Source organism: Ceratotherium simum, chromosome 5, assembly GCF_057802395.1.
Source record: "Ceratotherium simum simum isolate JZ-2026a chromosome 5, ASM5780239v1, whole genome shotgun sequence".
Taxonomy (NCBI): domain Eukaryota; kingdom Metazoa; phylum Chordata; class Mammalia; order Perissodactyla; family Rhinocerotidae; genus Ceratotherium; species Ceratotherium simum.
Window position 1 is genome coordinate 59,334,441 of NC_141904.1, and position 26,228 is coordinate 59,360,668.

The following is a 26,228-nucleotide window of genomic DNA, read 5'->3' on the forward strand; positions in this document are numbered from 1 at the left end:
TTCCATACTGGTAGAAAGTTGTAATAAATGGGATGGACGTACTTGCAATGAAAACTGACTCGCCTAAAATTGTAATTCCATAAATATATGGAGAAGCTATGGAAAAAACACAGATCGGAGTCACCAGGCCTTTCACTTTGGCCTCTTCCACTTGGGAGTTAGTAGCAAATTACTTCGTCTCCTTTTCTCCACATATGCAATGACTTACTAACACCCATTTTGCCTACCTTACAGCCAAAGAAGAGGATATTTTTCCGGGTTCTGAGGACAAAATGAGATATATATTAATATATGAGTTTATGGATACTGATTAAAATTCATAAATAATTTTTGTATTTCTCATTTCGCAAGTCTTACATGTTCTTTAAATTAAAAAAAGAAATACAAAGAAGAAGAAAGAAACCTACTAGTTCTTAAACAGAGACAATTACTAGTAACAGCTTAGCGTATATCCTTCCAGATCCTTTTCAATGAGATTTATAGTCTTTAAAACTCTTTGAAGATTTATTTTCTTTTCCTTTATCAATATAGAGTGAACATTTTTGGATGTCATCAAGTATACTTCTATAACATTGCTTGCGTGTTACATAGTATTTTATTGGATTTTAATAGTGTGCTGTCCACCATGAAGTACAACACACATGCGGCGTTGATTGGATTGTTTATATGATGAGCACCAACCAAGGGGGATCCTAGGAGTTATTTGACAGATTAAAAATTGTTGCCTTGTAGTTTGCTTGAAATTGTGGGTGTTCAGGTTATGCTGTGATCTGCTATTCAGGAATCTTTACGGCAATGGTAATTGTCAGGTGAGTTGATCTGTCATGAAGGTCAGTACATTGGATTTGATGGGGCCTAAAGGAGAAATAAAGAAAGAGAGGCTGAATCTTCCTCAGGCAGTGTTTGCATAGTCATTAGACATTAGAGTCAGTTTTGCAAATGTTCCTACGGTGAAGAAGGGATGAATTCATTTTTGAAAAGTTGTAATCAACAAGAAACAGGGAAGAGATGCTTTTGAACTCAGATTTTGGTAGGGCTCTTTGTGCCCCTTTTGTTTAAAAAAAAAAAAAAGAAAATCAGCAGAATTGAGTAAAGTTAGGAAAGAACAACAAGCACTGTGCTTGCTTCTACTGACCTAAAAGAAATACTCTTTCCTTGAATCTAGGAATCTATTTTGGTCTGGAATACAGGGGCCCGGTTTCTGAAAACATTTAGAAACATGAGAAAAATTTCCAATTTAGGATCCTGTAATATTACTGCAAAATGTATATCTCTCTATATGGTCAGCTCCACAGGCCATATCTTTACAGGACTGTTTTAGAATTCAGAATTTATGTCTGAATTTGGGTGTAGTAAAAACACACAGGCTTTGGAGTTGTGAATGACCTGATTTAAGTCCCATTTCTGCCATTTACTAATTGCATGATCTTGAACCAATTACCCACCTCCTTCAGCTCCAGTTAACTTACCCAATGTAGGTGACAATACCTGTATTACAGGACAGTTTTGAGAGTTAAATGAAATCACGTCTTTAACTTTCTTGGTGTAGTATAGGTACTCAGTAAGTGTTGATCATCCACCTCTGTTGAAGGCTCTAAGTAGGTCATGGAGGTAGACAAGTTGGCTTTTTTTTTTTCCTCAGAAACTGATGGGTGAACCTCCAGAAATTTGTGTTTTCTTGGCTAAGTAAATTATTTGTTACAACATCAGTAAAACCACTGATAAGCACATTCTGTAAGAAGGTTCTAAGAAATTAGATAATTGATCAAAGCAAGAGTAAAAAGAAAAGAACTTCATAGGTGTTTTAAGACGTCCTTGGTTCTATTTCAGTATTTTCTCTTATTATCAGTTTATTTTATCTTAATCCCAATTACTTCCCTTTTGGCCTAGAGGCTTCTAGATTGTCCATGCCCAACCATGTCCATGCTCATCTCCTTTTTGGCATCTCATCTCAGTCCTAGCATGAAGCCATTTAGGATCAAGGCCTTCTGATTAGGGAATTCTGCACTTAACTCTCTCTTACCATGTGTAGCCAGATAGGTGAGGATGGACACAGCCCTTTGCTGAGTTTTCTACATGCTTGACTTAATATCCAGCCCATTTTCTTTGACATTTTTACCTAATTAGAGAGGAAGCGGTTTATGAGGACAGAGTCGAGTCCTCAATTCTGCATTACTTCTTCCCTGTGTTTACTACTCAACTACTAACAAAAAGAAAAAAAAAATTCCTAAAAAGGATCACCTCCTCTCTTAAGCATCACAACAACATCTGCATCTAAATGAAATTATTTTAAAAAGTGACATTAGCATATGTCGAGTTTTCTCTCCAATGTGATTTCCAACACTGATATGTTGTTAAATTCTTGGTCTGAAAAAGCTATATGGAAATAAACTAAGTATATCGAAACTGGTTCATCGTATTTATATCACTCTCTCCTTTCAGGCCTAAGAAATAACTCTAAGTATTGACTCTTTTAAGTTTTAAACCTCTTTTAGTGAATCAATGTCAGTTGCTTAAGCTTTAAGTGAAAGTCAGAGCACTAACAATGGGTCCAACATTTTAAATCCATTATAATTGCCCTTGAGTGGGGAAAGGAGTGGCCCTGTATGTATTGAACTCCCATTAAATGAAAGCTAGCTGGGCTGTCCTAATCTGGACCAGGAAGTCACCTCAGTCTTTTGGGCCTGCTGCTGAAATGGACTCTTTCCACTAAGAAACATAAATTAAATCAAAAGATTGGAGTTCTAGAAAATCTCCTACCCCCCACCCTACTCCTAGGCCATAGAAGAAAATAAAATAGCAAGAGAAAGGAACTTCATGAAATGGCAAGAATGCTAATGAGAATTAGTCACTGAAGGACATTAAGCCAAGGAAATTGGAGTGGGGAAACCAAGCTTCAGACATAAGGGAACGTTTAGGGGGTGGTGGCTCTCCCCAGTTGTTTAAAGCTTGCACCATTTTCATCAGCCAGGTAGAATGCCCACTGGCAAGTTGCCTCATGCCTCTATATTTACAGGTTTTATTGGCGTTAAAGGTTTCTGATAGGCGTTTGTCACCATCAGAATATAAGATATTTTGTAGTCTAGAAGAATTATTTGATTGGCTGCTTTACTGATTATAATATTGATTTGTTCCACGTGTCACATTTGTTACATCTGTGTTAGCATCCCGGGGAAAATGATACAGTTGTGGTTTGTTACCAGTATATTTTTCAAGATAAAAACTAGATGGTTTCCTGTGTTTATTTGCTTATTTTTCCCTTACCAGGCAAAGCTGTTACCCAATAATTAACTAAACAGCGGCCTTAAGAAAGAGACAAATCACTTGATTTTTTTCTCTACCCTCGTTATGTGGAAGAACTTCATGGGAGGGCAGGGAGAGAAGACATTTCAAGAAATTGCTATACAACATAGTTAAGAAATTTCTCTGTGATTATACAATCATAGAAGAATAATTGGATGGAGACACCACTTGATTCTCCTGGGAATTCTACTGACATTTCTGAGAGCTGAGAAGGGCCTCTGCATGAATCTCAGGAACACTCTGCAGTTTTTTTCCTCTTCTCTCTTCAGCTCAATGGGTTCCCGGCCAAGCCCGAGGACCAGGAGCTGAGAGAGAGGCTGGGCCTCGGCTTCCTCTCAAGATGAAGCGAAATGCCAGATGTGCTGAAACTTCTGTCTGAAATCTCCAGGACAGTTAAAAAAAAAACTTCAGAGCTGTCTACTTCACGAACAAAATTCTAAATTAACCATTCCAGGGTGGCTTCTGACCAACTCTTCAGTCCTTTTCTCTTACGGCATAATTGAGGAATCCAGATCCAGCCGATGTGGGTTTATTTGGGAAGGTGCATGGGGCTTTGGGTGGGGGGTGGGGGTCACATTTCAACTGCAAGGTTGAAAACCTGCACAGCATGAACTAGAGAGAACCATTGCCCACAGAAGAAATGTCTTCATTAGTCTTAACTAAAATATCGACATTTGAATTGGATTTTTGGTGGTAATTGCTCTGTTGCACCAATACAAAATGTCCAGCTAGGCCAGTACTTAGAGTGCCTATCCTGGATGCTTAAGAATAACTAAGAAAAAGTGGATAGCTTGAAATTTGGAGGAAAGTTGAAAATGCTAGAGAAAAGAGGCAATGACGGTAGAGAAGCTCTTTTTCCTTTTGGTACCATTGTTCCCTCTTTGGGGTCTTAACAGTACCGAAATGGCCAACATTCATGAAATCCATTTGAGTATGTAAGGGCTTCCCGTGCATTATGCCACTCAATCCTGACAGCGCCCTGTTTATAAGTGTCAGTTTGTAGATAAGGAATCTGAAGTTCAGGAAGGCTCTGTGGGAGCCTTTTTGTGGGAGATCAAAATGCAAAAGCTAACACATGATTGTGAGCACCCTTCCTGGAATTCTTAGTTCTGGTTCTATATACATCAAGATCTCCTGTGGAGTTTTTTAAAATTCAGATTCCTGGGTTTTACCCCCAACACCTCCAGGTAGGAGCCTAGGAAACCATGGCTTTTGCTTGTTAGTTTGTATATTCGTCTTTCCAGAAACTTTGGAGGTACAGCCCTTGAGAGGCATGCCACAGTCCAGATGAGTGGGCTATGTCTGCCAATGGGCTTTGACTGAAGGGGAAGGCCAGGGAATCAGCAGAAGAGCCTCCAGATGGGGCTTGGAAGAGAGTGGGGCAGGGCACTTGCACATGGTCAGCTCCATCGCCACACCATCAACTAGGACACTGCAGAGCCCCCCTCCCTTACTTTGCATTGGTTTGTTTTTAAAACTTTTTTCCTGCTTCTAGCCCCTAGCACAATTTCTCACACCAAGTAGGTACTCCAACATGGTTGTGAAATGACCACATAAATGCTTTATCCTCATCATAGCACAGAACACAATCTGGCCCAGTTAGATGCAGGGAAGGGGTCAAGCTTGGGGAATAGACTGGAAAAGTGTGACATCTGGATGGCAGGACTCTGTAGTTAATGGGAGGAGGGGAAGGAGCAACACCTTCTGAATGCCTTGGACACGTCAGGCCCTCATGGATCATTTCATTACTCCATACAACTGCCCTCTGAAGTAACCTCCGTTGCACACACTGAGCAGATAAGCAACTGAACCTCCGAGAATTTAAGTATCCTGCTCATGGTCATGTGGCTAGTGCTGGGGAGGCCAGAATTCCAACCTATATATCCAGCTCAAAGCCCATATCCTTTATATTTTACCCTGCGTCTCCTAATTAGAGAAGAGTTTTGGTCTAGAGTTGCATTGTCCAATGGAAACATAAGGCAAGCTACAAATGTGAACTATATATGTCATTTTAAATTTTCTGGTAACCATACTTAACAAAAGTAAAAAGAGGGGCTGGCTCAGTGGCATAGTGGTTAAGTTCGCGCACTCTTCTTCGGTGGCCTGGGGTACGTGGGTTTGGATCCTGGGCGCAGACATACACACTGTTCATGAAGCCGTGCTGTGGCAGCATCCCATATGCAAAATAGAGGAAGATGGGCACAGAAGTTAGCTCAGGGCCAATCTTCCCCAGCAAAAAAGAGGAAGATTGGCAATGGATGTTAGTTCAGGGCCAATCTCCCTCACCAAAAAAAAAAAAAGTAAAAAGAAACAAGTGAAACTAATTTTAATAACTTTTTTTTGTGTGTGTGAGGAAGATCAGCCCTGAGCTAACATCCATGCTAATCCTCCTCTTTTTGCTGAGACAGACCGGCTCTGAGCTAACATCTATTGCCAATCCTCCTCCTTCCCCCCCGCCCCCGCAAAGCCCCAGTAGATAGTTGTCTGACATAGTTACACATCCTTCTAGTTGCTGTATGTGGGACATGCCCTCAGCATGGCCGGAGAAGCGGTGCGACAGTGCACGCTTGGGATCCGAACCCGGGCCACCAGTAGTGGAGCGCGCACTTAACCACTAAGCCACGGGGCCGGCCCAATAATATGTTTTATTTAGCCTAATATATCCAAAATATTATCATTTCAACATGCAATCAATAAAAAAATCTCAATGAGATATTTTACATTCTTCTCTCCATAATAAGTTTTCAATATCTGGTTGCGTATATCAGCACATCTCAGTTAGGACTGGCCACATTTCAAGTGCTCAGTAGCCACATGTGGCTCATGGCTGCCATATTGGACAGCACAGGTCTAGACAATCAGGGAACTTACTTGGATTGATGTAGAGAACTCAGTATTGGGAAGCCTAGGCGGAGGTGATACTCTGAAGAGCAACTATGTCAGGCAATTTGGCATGCAGGAAATATATTATTCATTCACTCATTCAACATAAATTAGTGAGTATCTACTATGTACCAGGCATTTTTCGAGGCCCTAGGGAAGAGAAGTGGATAAGATCAAGTGCCTTCACTACTGGAATCTACACTCTGGGAGGTGAGATAGACAATAAGCAAATAAACACATAATGTAATTGATTTGAAGAAAAATGAAGCCAGCAAGCAGACAGAGTGTGGCAGAGAATATTTCAGATGAGTTGATGAGAAGAAGCTTTTCTGAAGAAAAGACATTTGAGTAGAGACTGAAAGCAGGCACAGGAATTCCTGGGGAAAGAGTGTTCTAAGCAGAGAGAGTCCTGAGGTGGCAGCATGTTGAACATGTACTGGGAATAGCAAAGCCTGGGTTGGGTGGGGAGGAGTGGTAGGAAAGGAGGCCTGAGAGTGAGACTGGAGTCAGCTCCTGCAAGGCCTCATAGGGTGTGGTAAGGACTTACCCAAGTGTGATGGGAGGTCTTCATAGGGTTTTGAGTCAGAGAGAGGGGTTCTCCGATATATGCATACTTTTATAAAGGATACTCCGGCTATGGTATGGAGGATAAAGTGGAGGTGGAGGGGATGAATGACAAGTTGTTATTGCAGGTAATGGGCAGAGCTGTGAGGAGTAAGTTTAACTTCATTGAGATGGGGATGAACAAACACTGGACAAGATCCCATTCTCAGGGCACTGGTGTACTAAGTACTGTTTTATACATTATATAGGCATGTGTTGATAATTGGAAAAAGTTGGAAATCCTTTCAAATTGCACAGTTGAATGATATTAAATGGATTACCAAGACAGGTACTTAGGGAATTAGGTCATGGTCAATTGCCAAAACTGGGGTAGGATGGGTTTTTGTGGCAGACATTACAGGGCAATTTGGTCAGGGACCCCAGAAATGCCAGAACCTGCCTTAGCCCAGCTAATTCTCGTCTCTAGGAAAGTACCAAGGAATACTGAGTTACAAGCAATGATGCATGAAAAAATAAGCATAGCATTGTATTGTTAGCTGACCTTGTATTTAAAACTCCAGTGTACAGCTATTGGGTTAAAAAATTGGCACAAGAGGCATGAAATGGATGCTAAATGTGGGAGGATTCCTCTCTTAGGCCCGTATCCAAATCTTGGAATCTTATCACCAGAGATGAGAGTACCCCCTCATAAATGTGTAGGATTCCTAAGAACTAGGACCCTATCTTATTTACAGCCATATTCCCAAAGATAGAACCTGGCTTCTAAGTAGTGCTCCATATTTGTTGCATCCATCCGTCCATCCATCCATCCATCCATCCATCCATCCATCCATCCACACATCCAATGACTTCTTCATCTAATGAATGTCCTTGCCGGGATACAGCAGGGAGGAGACATGACTATTGCATTCTGAATTTACAGTCCACCATCAGAAACAAGACTTTCATGACGGCATGGTGAGTTCTTTGGGAAGGAAGAACAGCTCATTGTGGGAGCACACATGAGGGTTCCCAAATCTAGGGCAAGGGAGAGTAAGGAGCCTTTCTGAAGGCAGGGGTGACTGCAGAGGTCCTTGTTGGGCTTAGACTTGGGGATTTATGACATTTGTAAACAGTAAAGATACACTCTGTTGTTGGACTTGCTGATAGTATCAAGGTAGCCTGAATGCAAAACTGTATTTTCAGAATAATAGTCCACAGTTAGCTGGCAAATTTAAATGGTGATAAAGCCTCATTAATAAGTATGACCTACACTTTTCCTAAATTTGGTAGAATGAAAAGCTGGAGTGTATGATAATTTTTAAAAATCTACCTTCATACCATTCGTCTGTGTAATCTGGCATATAATACCTAATTATCATAATTTTACCTAAATAATGAATAAACTAGACAGGGGAAAAATTAAAACCTTTCACATTAGATACAATTATAATTCTTTTACAGTAACATTCACAGTTAAATTCTTAATTAAGTCGGCATGCCTGTTTTACAAAAGTGCGTTTTGTAGATGTAGTTAATTTTTTAATGTCAGCATTAATGAGAGGAAAGAGCAGCATAGATAATTCCCCAAAACCGAAGTTTAAAATCTATCTCCACTGGGCTGTGGAATAAAGTCTACCCTGTGTAATGCCTGGTATTTGCTTTCCTAGTGATGCTCTTTGTGGGGTAATATTAACATGTGTTTGCATTTCCTGAAAAAAAAATGGCTGATGTAAACCAGGGAAGAGAATATGGCAGGGGCTGAGGGATATGAAATCTATTGGGAATTAACGTTTTTCCAGTGATAGTAGGTATGTAGATAACTGACTAGCCCATATGTCATAAGGTAAAAGATAAGATATTTCCTTCCTCCTTCCCTTCCTTCCTTTCTTCCTTCTCTAAACTCAATTCATTAATTTATGTTCAGAAATGTTCAAGGTCAACAAAAACACACAAATCCATTTAAGTTCAGGTAAAACCTTAACAATAAACTTGGGGAAGCAGCTTATCAATACTATCACTTCCATGGGAAATAAATACTTTAACCCATTTCTAGCCTAAAACCCTCTAGGCACACAATCATAAACTTGAGGGGGACATGCTGTGCATACGTTGTGCATATGTTGATTCTCCTGCTGTGCATATGTTGATACCCAATACAATATTTTTTGGAAAATTACAAAGAATTCAGCAAGCATCTTCAGTAGTTGGGGGGGGGTGCTTTTTGCAGTATTTCTTGCTGTCATCATAGTAAAGATTACAAATGATCTTCCTGCTGCTCAGGGTACATCTTCTAGGATCAGATATCAAACCCAAGATGGCAGAAACGCATTCAGAGTCCCGCTCTATGAATTTACTTTGCTTATTGCATTTCCTTTCTTGGAAATGTAATTGCTTTGGAATTACCGAGATCATGGGGAAAAGCAGGCCATCAAGAGAGTAAGCTATAGAGTGGGGAAATATGATAAAGTCAATTTAAGTTTGATAGAAATCTTTGGGTTTTTTGATCCAGAACATCTATATAACTGCTTCAACCTTTGCGAAGCCAGAGCAAATATTTTTATCCTTTGTTGTTGTTGTTGCTGTTGCTCAACACACACACACAAAAGCAGACCTGGTGTGTTACCAGAAGTCTGATGATAGTTTGGAATAATATGCTATCTCAAAAAAAAATCAAATAATCTAGTTATCCCACAAATTTAATTGCTTTGATTTTTGGTTGTGGAAAAAACTATAAGAGAAGAAGCAGAACAATGAAACAATGTATCAAATATTAAATGAACATCAGATTAAGCCAAACTTCTTCATTTCAACAAGAACAATCTTAAATCTCCATTTCGTTTGTATAAAATTTAGCATATTATTTTCAATAATTGTACAAGATACCATGTACTAGAAATAAAAATTACAAAGCATTTTCTCTTGGATACGTAGTCTACACTTTTGAGAGTAAGAGCATGTACACGTGCACACACACAAATGCACGCACACATACATAAACACCTTGAGGGCGCACACACACACACACACACACACACACACACACACACAGGAAATCTCATCTCTCATTCTTTGGGAACCAGTGTACATGCAAAGATATAGACTTAGTTGGGTTCCAAGCTAGGTTTTTTGGATTGCAGGTAACTAAAATGGACTTTGGATAATTTAATTTGGCAAATTTAGCCAAAATTTGTTGGAAGGGATGGAATTGCTTACAGACTCAGTGGGAGGCTGGAGAAGCAGGCTTGGAAACAGACATGAACAGAGGCAGCTCTAATTAGCAGGAATTATTTTGTAGCATCAGAGTGCTGAGGCTCACTGAATGAGCCCCAACTATTTTCATTGTTTTTTCTTCGTTGAAACTGAGATTCCTGAAAGAGAGTAAGCATCCAATTGGCCTATTTGCTCACATGCTCACCCTCGGAAGGAGAGAGTAGGGCACTTACATCAACTGTCCAACTAGACTGTATCCAGTGGGAGAGGGATGGGTCTCTTAAAGGATGGGTGCTGGGCAGCCAAAAACAGCAAGCAAGCAGTCCAGGGTATGAGAGTGAATAAGTTTCACTCCTTGGAAAGATGTTTCTAACCCTGAGTGGAGAGCTGACCATCTTTCCTTAGGCCATTTCCAAAGAAGAACACAGCTTGTGTGATGGAATGAGCTCCTGGTGAGGTGTCTGAAGACGTGGGTCTCATACTGCTTAGTGTTGTGACTTTTTGCATCTCTCTTATCCTCTTTGCAGCCTAGTTTCCTCATTTTGCCTATCTCACACAGTTTTTAAGGACACCAAGAACAATGTACATTAGCGTGTGTGAAAGGACTTTGTAAAACTGGAAAGTGGTTTCCAAATGTTCCTGTGAGTTTGAGACCCTCTGTTAGTGACTGCAAGAGCCTAAAGGGAGACACAAAGGCCCAGCAGCATGTTTGGATCCTGCACATGCCCTAGACGCTAAGATCAGTGTCACTTCATGAATGTATGTCCTTGACGGATTACATGGGTGAAATGATTGTCATGAAATTTGATTTTAGATGAAGTCTGGTAGCTACCAGACTTTGGCCATACCTTATAAAGCAAAGGCTTCACTTTCCTCTTTCTAGAACAATCTAGAAAGAGGATTGTGGCTGTGACTTCCATGTTGCTGGTTCCCAGCAGTCCTTAGGCTTCAGGCATCTGTCTGGATTTTGGGTTCTTCAATGATAAATAGAAAACATACATAGAAAGGTCATACTTTATTTGAGGAATATGTTCCTAGAGTCCTTGCATAATTCAAAATTCGCCTATTTCAAGACTAATACCAACAACAGATAGGAGGGAGTTTTGTTTACCAGCTAAAATGAGTATTCCCATGTAGCCCCAGCATAAACTCAGTTTACAGTTCACTTGCCTCCTTCAGCTTTGAGCTTAAATTATGTGATTGTCAACAAAATTTTAATTTGAGGGGTTGGAGTTGCCATTATTTCAAATTTTGCACATAAAGAGAGGTTCAGCAATATTTTATGTCACATTATATTGAATTCACATGATTCAAATCTGCATGCAAAGTGGTGGCTCTGTAATTTGGTACAGTGATCTAAAGCCCACACGTTCTATAATGCCCCAACTTTCAGAAGCAGCATTCGGTTTAAATTGGTAACATATTCACTGTCAAACATATCTGATTTAGCAAATGCATAAGGAGGAGCCTGGCAAAGCTAGGATACTTGAGTGTACATTTCGTATTGACCCACCTGTGGAAAATTACTATTTTAGTATACATGGGCACTTGCATCTGACGACTGTGTCTTGCTTTCACATGGGCCAACTTTTGTGAATTGGATAAAGAGTTTGTTTCCATGCTAGGCCAATTTCTCAGTTGTGAAATAAGTTTCTCTGCCTTTGGTGAGGGGTGAGTGATACAAGTCGAGGGAGCAGACCTCGCCGCCCAGTCAAGGGGCAGATTTGCTTGGTTAGTGTCAAGGAAGGCTTCATATGAAGGCAAATATCGCTAACGGGCTGACTGAGAAAACACTGGAACCATGTGTAAGAATTTCGGCCACCCACAACAAACCTTTGGATTCCTCATGCTCACATACCATTTAACAAATGAGGCAACTAAGACCCCAGGAAGTCCACTCACTGTCCCCAAGTCACACAGCTGTGAAGTGGCAAGACCAGGCTGACTGCAGAGCCGAGTTCTCATCCACAAACAACCCACTTTCTCCTTTGAAGCCAAGATTTTTAAGCTATTTTGTAAAGGAGCCCCTGAAACCTCTCTTCTTGTTTCCTTGTTTCTAGCATTCCCAGTGCTATACCCACAAAATTCATTTTTTTTTTTCAAGGAGTGATTAGGTATTTTGTCAAACAAACAAACCCATAGGCTTTTGAATGAGGTAAAGGAAAGTAATACATTATAAAAAGAGGTGGCTATACAAAATGAACTAGAATTGAAAAAGAAAGGACAACAGGAGAATTCTTGGACGAACATACAGCTTTCAAGTAGAACGCTTTCTAGTATAGGGTTACGTGAGCATGGCACAGATGAATTATGGAATAATTTTCTAGATTCCCATGCCTATATCTTTGGTTCTAGTTGGAATGTCTCCTCCAAGTTCATTCACTTCTATTCTTTTTGTATGTGTATAGGTCTGAGTGTGACCTCACCTAACAGGGCACCGGGAACTTAATAAATGAAGCTATTATGTCTTCTTCTTGATTATTAATGAGATTGCATGCCTAGGTCTTATCACTTCCTAAAATAAAAATAATCTCTTACAATAGTCTGGAGGCTCATAGTCTACAAAGTACTTTCTTCCTACCTGATTCCACTCAATCTTTACAGTGGCCCTCTGTCTTAGACAGAATGAATAGGCTCCCCTTTTTATGGATAAGTAGCTTGAACTGCAAGACATTTTGCAGCTTGCTAGGGGCAGAAGAGCTGGGATCCATCCCACATCACTTGATTCTCTGCTCTCTGTTCTTTCCCTTTGGCCACACAGCTTCTCCCTAGGGTCACTCCTCAGATGCTGTCCACTTCTCCCTAGGTCTGTATCACGGGCCTTGCACATCCGCAAAGGAATGTGATCTGTAGAAGCATTCTAGCAACTACCATCACAGGCAGTGCCTGCTCTTCCGTAACGGCATAATCATTCGTGTCTCAGTTCTGTTCTCCAATCCAAGCCTAGTGTTCAAGCAGTGATTCACTTAAATCCAGGCCTCAGGCATGGTCAGTAGGACGGATACTACCCTGCCATCGTGCCCCAACCTCTTTCAACTTGTTAAGTCACTGCTCTCAGCCGAGCAGCTTCATATCCACCTCCTCACCAGAACCAACTGCTACCAACACATGCGGGCCCTGCTGTAATTAGATATTGATTTCATGTAACGTGTGTATACTGAGGAAGCTCATCTCATTTGTGGGCTGCTGTTATCTGTCGGCAGAACAAACTGTGTGATTATCAGTGGATATCCTATGGCTATCTATGGCGAAATGTAAACTCTAATCCATCTCCTTATAGTGACATTACGGTACGCCATTCAAGGGTGGACCATTTGTCTTAACGTGGCCTCTGCTGCTGTTGGTTGGCTTTCTCCCCAGAAATAGCTGCACAGATTCTTCACTGTAACTCCTTCGTAGTTCCAATTTGGCCATACCAGAATGGAGACTAGCAAAGTCCATTTACTAGAATGTAATGTGGCTGCGACTTCAAATAAATGGAGCTCCAGGTATTATTTGTTTCCTGCTTTCTTTGTAGCAGTCACACCTCCTGGCATTCATCTGGTAACCTTGCTCTTCTCAGGAGAACAGGACAAGATATTTTGGATGGAAACAAAGTTCATGTCATTAACATTGTCAGGAAATGCTAGTAGGTTCTGTTCTTGAGTTCCCCATCACCTTTATGTGGCTTTCAAGGGCCCCCAGGCTGAGTTGAGACTGCTCTGCTTTGTAGATTTGGTGAGGTAGGTGTACTGGGGGGAGAAGCCCTCATGCCCACGACAGGAATGAGAGCCTGAGGAACTGGGACCTGAGTCTCTCTTAACTGTGTGATTCCTCTTCCCATTTGACAGCTTTATCTCTACCCAGCCACTGGCTGTCTTGGTTAGGAACTTTCTCCCAACAGTGGAAAGGAAGTTTCTAAATAAAGATGTGAGCTGTTTGTATAGGTGTCTTTGCTTGTTTGGAGTTTTCCGTCATGGGGTGGGAGGCTGAATGGAATAGCCTACATAGGTGGTGCCTTTCCTTCCCTGCTTGCTCAAAATATTGGCCTGGGGTATCAGGAGATTGACAAATTAAAGAGTCTTGTTTCCAGTGCTAGTACTCTGTCCTTTAACACAGCAGTTTTATCTCTTGCCTACTGCTACCTCGAGTTACTTCCATTAGGTATTTCTTTCTCACTGCCATATAAAGGGATTAAAAATAACATTGTAGACAGACTGGTGTTAGAGGGGAAAGAGTCCAATCCTGTGCACCATTGTGGGTTATGTCTTTGAAGCTCACTGAACTCTTCAAACTCCATTTAAGTGTTACTTTATCACAGCCCGTTCACCTGGGTGAGCTAAGAGTCCTGAGCTAGGGAATGGCGAGTAATTGCCAATCGCACTGTGGAGGTGTCAATTGCATCTTATGTCACTCAGGGATCTAGTGAATGAGCCAGAAACAAAAGTGTGAAATAAGATAATCTTCCTTGAATGTCCTCCTCTCATATGTTTCAGCAAGGGTCTTTTGGGGACCATATCAACAATACTATTGCACAAATCACCAATGCTCCTTTTGGTACTTTTAGGTGGGGAATGGAGGGTCAGTGGGGCAGAAGATTTAGGCTTTGGGCTCAGAGGGATCTGAGTTCTGATTTCCCAGCTCTTTGATACTGAGCAAATAAATTACTCATCCCCTCAGAGCTTCAGTCTTCTCATCTGTATAATGTGAGCATAACAAGGATCTTGCAGGTCATGAGGACTGAGTAGGCAGCACTCATAAAGTCATCTAGCTCAGTGCCTGACACGTAGCAGACACTCACTGAGGCATCCTGCCATCACACTACCCAGTCCATTAGGTGAATGCCATTCTGGGTTAATTATAGCTCTGACTGTATAGACCTTTTCCAAAGTTTAGTTCTGTTTCTTGTTTACACAATCATTTCAACTGTCTACAGAGTGTTTTTAAGATAATACCTAGACCACACCTGGACGACTGGAAAATGTCGTGAGTGATTGTTCGAAGGGGTCCATCCAGAGGCGAGTGATGAGGCGGGTGAGAATTCTGTGGTATGCTTAAGAACCATCTGGGCACTTGCTGAATCTGGGCAGATTCTAGGTCCCCACCCCATAGAATCTGATTCAGTGGGTTTAAATAGGAGCCCCTGAAATTTGCATGATTAATGTTCTCCTTTGATGATGATAATATTTTTGGACCACACTTCAAGAAATACTGCCAGAAACATGTCAACAGAAGAGCCACTGGGGGTCTGAGATTGTCTACTGGGAAACAGCCACTCGTGGGGGACAAGACAGCAGCCTTCCGATTGCCAAATATGTGTTATGGACAAGATGCCATTTGTTCTGGAGCCCCCAGGGGTCAAAACAGAACCTGATGGGTAGAAATTCCAAGGAGGAAAATTTCAGCTTAATCTAGGTAAGCGTTTTCTAAGAAGTAAAGCTATCTAAGGGGGGAATATGCTGCCTCTAGGAGTAGTGAGCCCTCCAGCTCAGAAGGAATTCAAGTTTGTCTGTCTAAGTGGCCTCTGGGAATTTTACAGAGAAGAAATTAGCTCATGCTCTTATCTCGTATGGTACTTAATTACTTTTATTGTAATTGTTTACCCGTGGGTCTAATGCATTCACTCTCGCAAGTGTTTATTAACCATTTACTTGGTGCCTGGTTCTGCGAAGATGAAGCACAAACGTGCTGCTTGAATTCAGGCAAATGTATCATCTTAGCAGATGCTATTGTCAGGAAAGGAGAAGGAACTAGTCTTCCATTTCCTTACGGGAGGAGGTAACAGGCATATCTGGCAATGAGAAAAGAGAGAGGGATTACTCACTAGGGGAAGATGTAGTGGGTAGACTAGTATGGCTTTGGGAGGAAAGGTTCTTTCACAATAGCATTTAACAGATTAATTAAGCGAAGCTTTCATTTTCTTCCGAATGGGTATCCATTTTTCTACCTTTCTCTTCAGAGCTGTGAAATTCCAGTTGTTTCTTAGATATAAAATGAGTTGTTAAACAGTTATTTTTCTTGTCTCCACGCGCATCTTTCCTTCTGCCTTTAAATTTGTGGTCACCATTAATGTAGATAAGATGTCCCTCCTCCCCCTACTATCTTTCAGAAGCCGCTCAGACTATGTCCTCTCCCTCTCACTGTCCAAGACCATCAACATCAACGGCAAATGGCAGTTCCAGAGAAGCAACACCAAGAGCTGGCTTCACACTCAGGAGAGAATGCTGCCCCTCCTCCTTCTGGAAGATGTTCCCCTTTTAATTTTCTACAAATTTTATAAGGAGTGTTGTTTTGGATCAAGCAGGAGTCAGTGAGTAGTTTCCCTCCTTCCAGGATTTCAAAATAATAGCAGCACCATATTCTAGGGTCTAGACTCAGTTTCTGTTTTACAGCTACAAGCTGGCTACTCACAGGAAAATGGCACTGGATGTTTTTAGAGTTGGGGTATCCAGGCGACATTTTGTTAAAAGCTTACATGGGCCAATTATAGACCTACAGAGTTTTGTAATTAGCTGACCTTAGAAACCTTGTTAAACCACATGTGCAGCTTCATGTGACATTGTGGCTCAACTGGATTGTCCTTCGTTTTACCTCCACCCCTCTCTATTTCCTTGATAGTTGCTATTTATTTGGTATTTAAAAATGTTCTCTTACCGACATATAGATCTATCCACAAAAACGTCATAAGGATACCTTGATCTATGAAATGTTCAGAGTTTCTTAAAACCCTGATATGGAGTAAGACTCTCTAACAGGCCTAGTTTTGGAAGTTGCCATCAGCAGTAGATTTTGCTGAATTGTACATAAGCGTTTAATGATAAGGTTTTCTTTTTTTGTAAACTGTTTCTTGTGGAACTATTTTCTGTGATGCTGAGGTTACAGAAAAATATCATTTTTCTGTCGCTGTTGGTGTTCTTCAGGCCCCAACTTTGAAATGGATGTGCTTTTGGAAACCTAGGTGCTTCTCTACATCAGAAAAGCACCTTATCCAGGGCTCCATTGGGTGACTTGGACAAAGCAATGCAATTTAGATGGGGGAAATGGTATATATTACGTTTTATAAGAGCCAGCTTCCAATAATAACCATCTGACCCTTGTGAGCCTATGTTTTCAATTTCCTTTTTAAGGCATGCAACAAGCAATGCTGCCAAAGCACATTTTTCTGTCAAGCGTTCGCTGATTTGTGAGTTGCTGGGCAGATTTTCCATCTTCAGCACTAGAAGACATAAACATCAAACATTTACTTTTCTCTTAGAGTGACTTCTCATGCAGCTGTCTCGTGGCATACGCTAAACCAGGTTTGTATTTGAAAAGGAAGTCCCTATGTGTGAGTGAAGAGAAATAAGGGCAGGATTTTAACTTTGGTTCTAGGTTTTTGTCTTGGTTTGGTCTTTTTGACTTGGGTATGAGCTCAGTGTCTGCTAATTAAAAGAATAAACGTAGCAGCCCATTGCTAACACCAAAATACATTTATTGAGTGTCTGCTTTGTTCATATCCCTTTGCTAGGCTCTATTCTGAGACGACTTATACAACACAACCTATTTAAAAGACTGCTTAATAAAGGAGCAGTTTGGGGCTCCCTGGTGGGAGGTAGGTGTGATTTTCAGGGTAGCTTCCTCAACTGCCACGTAGGACTTCAGCCTGAGGATGTCTATGTAGGAAGATGACTGATTTAAAAAACCATTTCTAGGAAATACCCTGTATCTTTGTACAATTCCTTGGTCTCCAGGGAAAGAAGTCCAGATAACTTGAGTGTTACTTGGCCCAAATGTTGACCAAATCCTGATCTCAATTCCTGCCTTCTCTTCCTTTTCTCTTCTTTCTAAACCAAAGAGCAATTTAACATTACCCTGGTTGTTGTATTAGTTATCTATTGCTGCATAACAAGTTACCCCCAAACTTAGCATCTTAAAACAACCAACATTTATTATCCTTCAGTTTCTGAGGGTCAGGAATTCAGGAATGGCTTAGCTAGGTAGCTGTGGCTCCGGGTCTCTCGTGAGGTTGTGGTTTGGAGGTCAGCAGGGCTGCAGTGATCTGAAGGCTTGATCAGGACTGGAAGATCCACTTCCAAGATGACTCACTCACTTGGCTCTTGGCAGGAGGCCTCAGTTCCTTTCTGTGTGAGCCTTTCCATAAAGTCCTTAGGACATAGCAGCTAGCTTTCCCCGGAGTGAGTGATCTGAGAGAGAGTGAGAACGAAAAAGAGGAGAAAGAGAGAGAACAACCAGGAAACCACAGTGGTTTTTGTGAATTAGTCTCCAAAGTCACACAACTGTCACTCCCTCTTTATGCTATTTGTAAGAAACAAATCACTAAGTCCAGCCCACATTCGAGGGGAGGAGAATTAGATGCCACCTCTTGAAGGGAGGAGTATCAAAGAATTTGGGGACACACATTAAAACTACCACAGTTGTACTTGTCATTTAAAGTTTCCAAAGAGTTTAAACACTGTTTCTCCAAAGAGTCTCGATGGCAGTAGTGTCTTTCTCTCCTATCACTGAGGTGCAGGATCTCTTGCTCTGGAAGAACAAGAGTATATCATCAGCCTTTTGCATAAATCTCTGCTTCCAACTGCTATCCTCTTGCATTCTGGGCAGAACTTGTCTTAGCCAGTGGAGAAATGATAATGCGTGGAGACGTTTTGCTGTAGTCAAACAGAGCACTTCCCTGTGGTTTTAAGATTTCCCGTCATCATATTTTCATTATAATGAGGATGATATCGCTGAGGAGCAAGTATAAATGGAGCGACATTTATTTTGTGAGCATTGAGGAGAGAGAGGCTCATTTCTCTAAATTTGTAGTTCTTGGTAAGACAAATTTCAACAAATCACATGTTCATAAACAAAGTTTGGAAAAGAGCATCAGAATATACTGGAGTAGAAGTTGGGATGATAATAAGGCCCTTTGTTGATATTTATCTCTTGAGAATCTCTAAGTGTTTCTGAGATATTAACTTAGGAACCTGTTAGTGAGAAAGGTAATGGTCTGGAGGTTCTTTTTCTTTTACTCTTTGATATTAACGTACAGTAAAATTATCATTTTGGGTTCACAAATCTATGTATTATAACACATGCATAGATTCTTATAACCACCACCACAATCAAAATACCAAGAAATCCCATCACCCCAAAAAACTCCCTCTTACTATCCCTTCATAGTCACATCTTCCCCACCCCTAACCCATTTCGACCTCTGATCTTTTCTCCATCACCATAGTTTTGTCTTTCTTAGACTGCCACATAAGTAATCATTTGAGACTAAATTCTTTCATTCAGTCCAATGCTTTTGAGATTCATCCAAAGTGCTGTGAGTTTTGATAGCTCATTCCTTTACATTGCTAAGTAGTATTCCATTGTATGGATGTACAGCAGTTTGTTTATACATTCGCCCGCTGAAGGACATTTGAGTTGTTTCCAGCTTTTGGCAATGATGATTAGAGCTACTGTACACCTTTGTGTACAAGTGTTTGCATGAATATAAACATTCATTTCTCTGGGGTAAATATGTAGGCGTGGGATTAGCGGGTCAAATGATAATTAAATGTATAATTTTATAAGAAACTGTCAAACTATTTGCTAGAGTAACTCTACCATTTTGTATTCCTATCCACAGTGAGTGAGAGTTCCAGTTGCTTCACATGATTACCAGCTCTTGGAATTGTCAGAATTTTTATTTTAGTCATTCTGTTAGATGTGTAGTGGTATCTAATAATGGTTTACATTTGCATTTCCCTAATACCTAATGATATTGAACATCTTTTAATGTGTTTGTCCTCTGTATACTCTCTTTGATGAAGGGTCTGTTCAAGTCTTTTGTTTGTTTTTAAATAGGTTATTTTCTTACTGTTCAGTTTTGTGAGTTCTTTTTATATTGTGCTTTTGTTGTAATGTCTAAGAACTCTGCCTAAATCCATCGCATGAGTATTTTCTCCTATGCTTTCTTCTAAATGTTTTATACTTTACATTTAGATCTATCATCCACTTTAGTTAAATTTTGCATAATGTGTGACATTTAGATTGGGAATTTATCTATCTATCTATCTATCATCTATCTATCTATCTATCTATCTAGCATATGGATGTCCAATTGTTCCAACACCCTTTGTTGAAAAGACTAGCCTTTCTCCATTAAATTGCCTGTGCATCTTTGTCAAAACTCAACTGGCCATATTTGTATTAGCCTATTTTTGTTTTGTTTTTTTTGTTTGCTTGTTTTTTTGCGAGGAGGACTAGCCCCGAGCTAACATCCGATGCCAATCCTCCCCCTTGTTTTTTTCTTGAGGAAGAGTGGCCCTGAGCTAACATCTGTGCCCATCTTCCTCTACTTTATATGGGATGCCGCCACAGCATGGCTTACCGAGCCGTGCATCAGTGTGCGCCCGGGATCCGAACCTGAGAACCCCGGGCCTCTGAAGCAGAGCGCATGCACCTAACCACTTGCGCCACTGGGCCAGCCCCTGTATTAGCCTATTTTTGGACTCTTTATTCTGAGCAGAATAAATCTCAACTGAACAGCAGGCATTTAAACTGGTTAGGTTCAGGTCACACGTTCCAACCAGTCTTCTGAAGATTGCGGTTTCAACCCCAAGGCCATTTTCAGAGACTATAATGCTATTCAGATCACTGAATAGCACTACCTAGCAGCCAGGCTGGGACCTAGGTGTTGACTATGGCATATCATTTAGAGTCACACCTATGATGCGCCACTTAGAGTAAGTCTAGAATTCATAAACAACTTCATGGGTTCATTTTCCAAAACTCGCTTTCTCCATGATCTCCCCAGTACTTTCTGGTTCCCTATGGCTCCCTTTTCCATCTTCCATTCAGAAAATTGGAGCTTTACTTATCCCATGTGTTGCAAATTTCCCGCAAATGCACCCTTGTCCAGGGCCATGCGGCATAAAGAGAAAAAAACCCAAAAAACAGTACTGCGGGTTTGCCCCTTATAGTCTTGGAGACCACAGCTCCTTTGATCAGAGAAGAAACTTCCCCTTCCTCAGAGTTCTAGGTGCCTGTGGGCCACCACAGCCTGTGTGCAAGAGAATGGAGAAAAGAGAGAGGAAGAAAAAAAGAAAACTGGGGGATTTCCCCCACTCTCTAACTTTTCCACTTCTCATGCCAAGCTAGAGAGCTTCTCCTTGAGTTCCTTCTGTGCCCTGGACCTGTTTCTGAATTTCAAGCTTCCTTGAGTTGGGCAAAGGATACTGGGAAAAAATGGTAAACTCATTCCCGTTCTCTGAGGCAGCCAAAAAGTGTCCTCCAGTTTCAAGGAGAGGGGAAACAGACTCCATCTGATGTCATGGCTCTGAAACCTAAATATTGTTGGTTTTTTTGGAAAAAATAATCAGCCATGACCAATTAATTGACCAGCATTTCAAAATGGTGATATTTAAATATTTTATAATATGTATTTTCTGTAATAGTTCTATGAAATAAAACTTTCTTTCATCTGTGGTTAATCAGTGGTACAGATCATATGGGAAAGGCAAAATAAACTTTTGAGTCTTTCCCTATATTCACTTATTTTCAAAATAATGAATTAGTTCACCAGGATCCTCCAATGATGACCTATTAGAGTTTTCTTTCTTTTTTAAGAATCATGATCTCATGGATTTAAACGTGTTTGATCTGTTCAGATTCATTGCAGTTGATGAACCTGCAGTTGATATTAACCTTATAGATGTTCAGATTGAGTACAGAACTTTTTATTATCATTGGACCACATGGGATAAACCATGATTTAGGCCAAGTCACTTGGCCAGATCCGAGAGGGAACAGGTGACAATATATGAATAAATCTCCCAGCCAACTGTTCTTTTCCTTAAGGGCATATTACCATTACTAGATAGCAAGTGCTCAGGAACAAAGTACAGTGCCGTCCATCCATTCATTTTTTAACAATTCATTCAGTCATTGAACCAACAAACATTTATTGAATACCTACTAGTGTCAGCCACTGTACTAGGCACATGGGTCTCAAAAGCAAATAGAAATAACGTGTGCCTTGCCTCAGAGAGGTTATATTCTAGTCAGGGAAATAGAGACATTAGTCAAATAATTACACAAATACATGTGAAACTGTAATGTGAGGAGCTGAAAAAGGCCGGGGAAGGCATCCCTTAGAGGAGGTAATTTATCTCACATCTGAAAGAGGGGAAGAGGCTGACCACGCAAAGGGGGAGACAGTAAATGTAATCTTGAATGCTTGTGTATTATAATTTCCCCCTGCTGTCCCTGTTTATATATTGTAATCTAGCCCCATGCCTCTTAAACCTAGAATGACAAAAACTATTTTGAAGGCTTCTACTGCTATTTAAAAAATTTTTTTTCCCTCTCTTTCATTTTCCTTCCCCAACAAATGACGCCAACCTCTTCTGGTCACCAGGTTGAGCAACCAAAATAGGCTGTTTGAACAAATAAACAAACATAGATATTCTATTCTCCTCCTATAAAAGAAAAGTACATCCAGAGGGTCTTATAAAGATTCTTTACTCTTCCGCTGATTTTTCTCTGTGACACGGTTGGGTTTCCTTCAGAAGAGTTCAGGAGCACTTAATTATCTGCAGAACAAGTTGAATCGTGTCTCCAAGCTCAGTTTTGATTCTGGCTGAGCCTATTAAGCAATAGGTCCCATGGGGCTTGCTTCAGCTGTTTGTGTTTGCATTGGTTCCTCCTGGTAACCAGACCTTGAGGTAAAGAAGAGAAAGCTTAGATGGTAGCTAAATAAACAGCCAGATACCTGTCTGTTTACCCTGGGAATCATCCCCTTAGAGGTAGACCTGACCTTTTCAGAGAGTGGAGAGGCTTGACAGAGAGAGAGAGGGGCCGGGCTGGGGAGATGGGGGATAGAGGGAAAGTGAATGGATGACCACAGTGGCCTTCCACCTTAAATTAGGAGATATGGTCCTGACAAAGACTCCAGGCACCCCTCTGTTGCTCACAATAATGAGGAGTATTCTGAGTGCTGTGAAGCCAGTACTGCAATCTTTTCATTTTGATCCTTCTTTCCCAGGCTCACCTTTTTGCAGCTGCATGCAGGTGCAGGGGATCCCACCTTGGGTCCAATAAGAATGTGCTCTTATCTCGGGTGGCAAGTAGCCATTCTGTGGATGCTCACAGCTTACTGCAGGAGAAGAACCTTATTACGAGCAGAGCCCTCCCTCTGGCTCAAGGACCAGTCTCCCCTGATCAGGCACTGCAGGTCCCACATTAGCAACTATCAGAAAAGCCAGTTTTGTTTTGCTGCCCAAGGCTGTTGTGTCACAGTTAAAGACCTGCAAACATCCATAGAATCTTGGCTAGAAAGAACTGACCAGTGTTACAATTTCAAGGAAGAAACATTTCATTGGTGGCTCTTTTTCCAAAGTCAAGCCAGCTAAAGTCAAAGAGGATTTTATTGCTCTTACAACTGAATATTCCCTGGGAAGATATGGCTTCAGGGATAATATGATTCAAGTGATGTCAGGAGCCTTTGGTGTCTTTCCTAAGCTATAAAAATATTGGGGTACTGTTACCAAAAGAGAAAGAATGGTATTGGGTTTCCACAAAATTATAAATGCCCATTTCAGTTCGTTTAACATATATAGTGTGCCTGGATGGGATTATTTTTTCTTCTCTATCCTCTGCCTTTCTGGAACCTGGCACTTCTCATGAATAAAGTGATGGAAAAGAATGTAATACAACTCCAAGAAAGGGTGGAGATAATGAGGTATACCAGATAGTCTACCAGGAAGTTAACCTTAACAGGGCAAGATGTTAGATTGTTTCTGGAAAATAGTCCACCCAACCCACACCCACTATGATAGTGTCCTCTCCACTCACTATCCCTATGTTCATCCTCACAATTTGAAGCTCCCCTCTTCTTAGGAGCAGAACTGGGTAGAAAAGAGAATGACTGCTAACTCATAAAGAGGAGGTGGTGTCAGGGTGGAAGAAAAGAAGGAGTTGAAAGGAAAGAGGGAAGCTGTGAGATTGTGAAGAGTATGTGAAGGAGAAGGTCTGTAGCTAAAGTGCTGGTCCTGTGGGGATGCTCTAAAAATCTCTGGTGAGGCTGAGATCCATCTACAAAATGCACAGGGAAAAGTAACAGAGGCTGGGCACTGCTCCCAAAGCCCTGCCATCCTTTGGGCTCAGTAAAGGTTGAAGCAAAGAATTTATGAAACACTCTTAGGGGTTCTGGTGTGTGTGTGTGTGTGTGTGTGTGTGTGTGTTGGCCTGGTTGAAGAAGGGGAGCACCAACAGGTGCCTGGATCTCCCCTCATGGAAGTTGGGAGGTGAGCAGAGCCCATAGGATGGACTAACCAGCTGATAAATTTCTCTTTTCTTTGTAAATGATTGTCCTACTCTCTATCCTCCAAGATCAGAGTTTCATATACAACTACTCAGTAGATAACTTGTGAAGGGCTAATGTCTCTATACAAAGGCAACGTGCCTGAGTGGTTACACATATAGCCTTGGGGTCAGACAGACCTGGACTTGAGACTCTTCTTTACCATGTTTTACCCACGTGACCTTGTGCTACCTCTGTGACCTTGATCACGCTATTTCTCCTTATACATAGAAAGCTCTCAATAATTGGGGAAGACAAGGGTGATGTAGATTCCTATTATCTTTACTGTGTTTGCCTGTGTGGGATATTGGGGCTTGAGTCTGAGGGTCAGATGGGGGGAAAAAAACAACTTCCTGAAATAAAGACTTAAGTGTTTGGGACGTGAGCCCCAGCATTGCCTGGATGTGAGACGACAGAAGCCCCTTCACTGGGCTGTGCTTTGCTTTCTGTATCTTCACAGTGTGTTTGTATGTAGGGGTAGGAGTGACCAAAACGAATGATGCTCCCATCTCTCAGGGTTGTGTTAGAGCCTGGATTGGATGTTGCTTTGTAAATTCTCGTTGGGAAAAATGGAAGGCGTAGGGGGTCAGAAGATAGGGTGTGGAGGGGGCAAAGAGAGGGGAAAAGACAGGAGAAGGGATGGCTCCAACTCCCAGCTGTTGAGAGTAACATTGCCTCCCCCTCTCCTTGGACTGTTCAGGGCAAGAGGTGAGGCAGCATGTGCTGTGAAGGACATCTCGGCCTCCATGTGTAGGACATCTGTCTCAGCCTCTGTGTTATTTCCTCAGTCACTGAGACCTGCTGAAACGGTGAGCTTCTCTCCTAAGCCCAACTCAGAACTTTACACAAGCAAATGCACTTAAATTCATCTTGTCTGATTCAGAGCAGTGAAAACCATTTTTTTGTGCTCCAAGCTGAGAGGGAAGAAAAACTTCGTATATTGTTTCTTTGCATTCTGGGGAGTCATGGGTTGACTTCTATAATTCTAGAAATTATGAGAAGGCATCTATAAAGATGAGGCAGAATCCCAATGCAGCAGTTACAGTAGCTTAAAGGAACATTACTGTTTAATACCCATTCATGGAAGTGTGGCAGCATTTAAAGACTTCATTTAATTCCTTCGTCATGGTTGGAAAATGAGCATGCTGCAGCCTGGGTATGTATGTGGAGGCCTGGAACCTCCTCTGGCTCTTAGACTGAGGCCCAGGTGTCTGTGGTTGTTTGGACTCCGTCCACAGCTATTTCGTGCACTTTGAAAGAGCAACTGAAACTGTTTAATGTACATTTAAAGCTCTCTCAGCTTACAGCCATGTTCTTACAAAAATATTCTGATTTCATTCAATTCCATTCCATTCGAGTGAATTCAATTAAAGAAACATTTGTTGAGCGATTAGTTGGTGCCATGCTAGGCCTGTGGGGAATATAAAAATAAACTGGACCAGTCATCTGCCCCGCCAAAGCCAAGTGGATATTCAGAAACTGCCACTTAAAGCTCCATGAACCGTAGGATTAAGGTAGTGTTAGAGATTGTACGCAGATTCTCTCTGACCAGACTTGGCCAATTCTTTTCCATTTTATATTTTTTTCATCTTCATCTCCTTCCTTTACCTAGTAACTAACACACTCAGTTATTCGTCAAATATTAATTAAGGACCTAATTGTATGCCTAGCAGAGAGGCAGTGGAGGAAGAAAGCTAATTGTTCTCATTCGTTTGTGTAGTTTAGCTTGATAGTATCAAGAACCCAAGCTAGAGAGCCAGAGGGGGGCTGTGAACAAGGGCAAGGTGACAACCTCTCTGAGCTCCAGTTCCTCATCTGCACATGGAAATGATACTAATGTGTACCTCACATGACTGTGAGGACTGAGGGAGCTCATGTGGATAAAAGATTCAGTGTGTTTCCTATCACAAGAGTTGCTTTCTATCATCATCATCATCGTCATCATTATCATCATGATCATTACTGCCTGTTTTAG

General features: G+C 41.2%; 1 non-coding gene across 1 annotated transcript; it reads right to left on the bottom strand.

The window, feature by feature from the left end:
* Window positions 1-16,032: 16,032 nt before the first annotated feature.
* Window positions 16,033-16,249, bottom strand: LOC147917062 (small nucleolar RNA U3). Its single transcript, XR_015552404.1, has one exon. It is a non-coding gene; the product is annotated as a small nucleolar RNA U3 (small nucleolar RNA).
* Window positions 16,250-26,228: the final 9,979 nt, after the last annotated feature.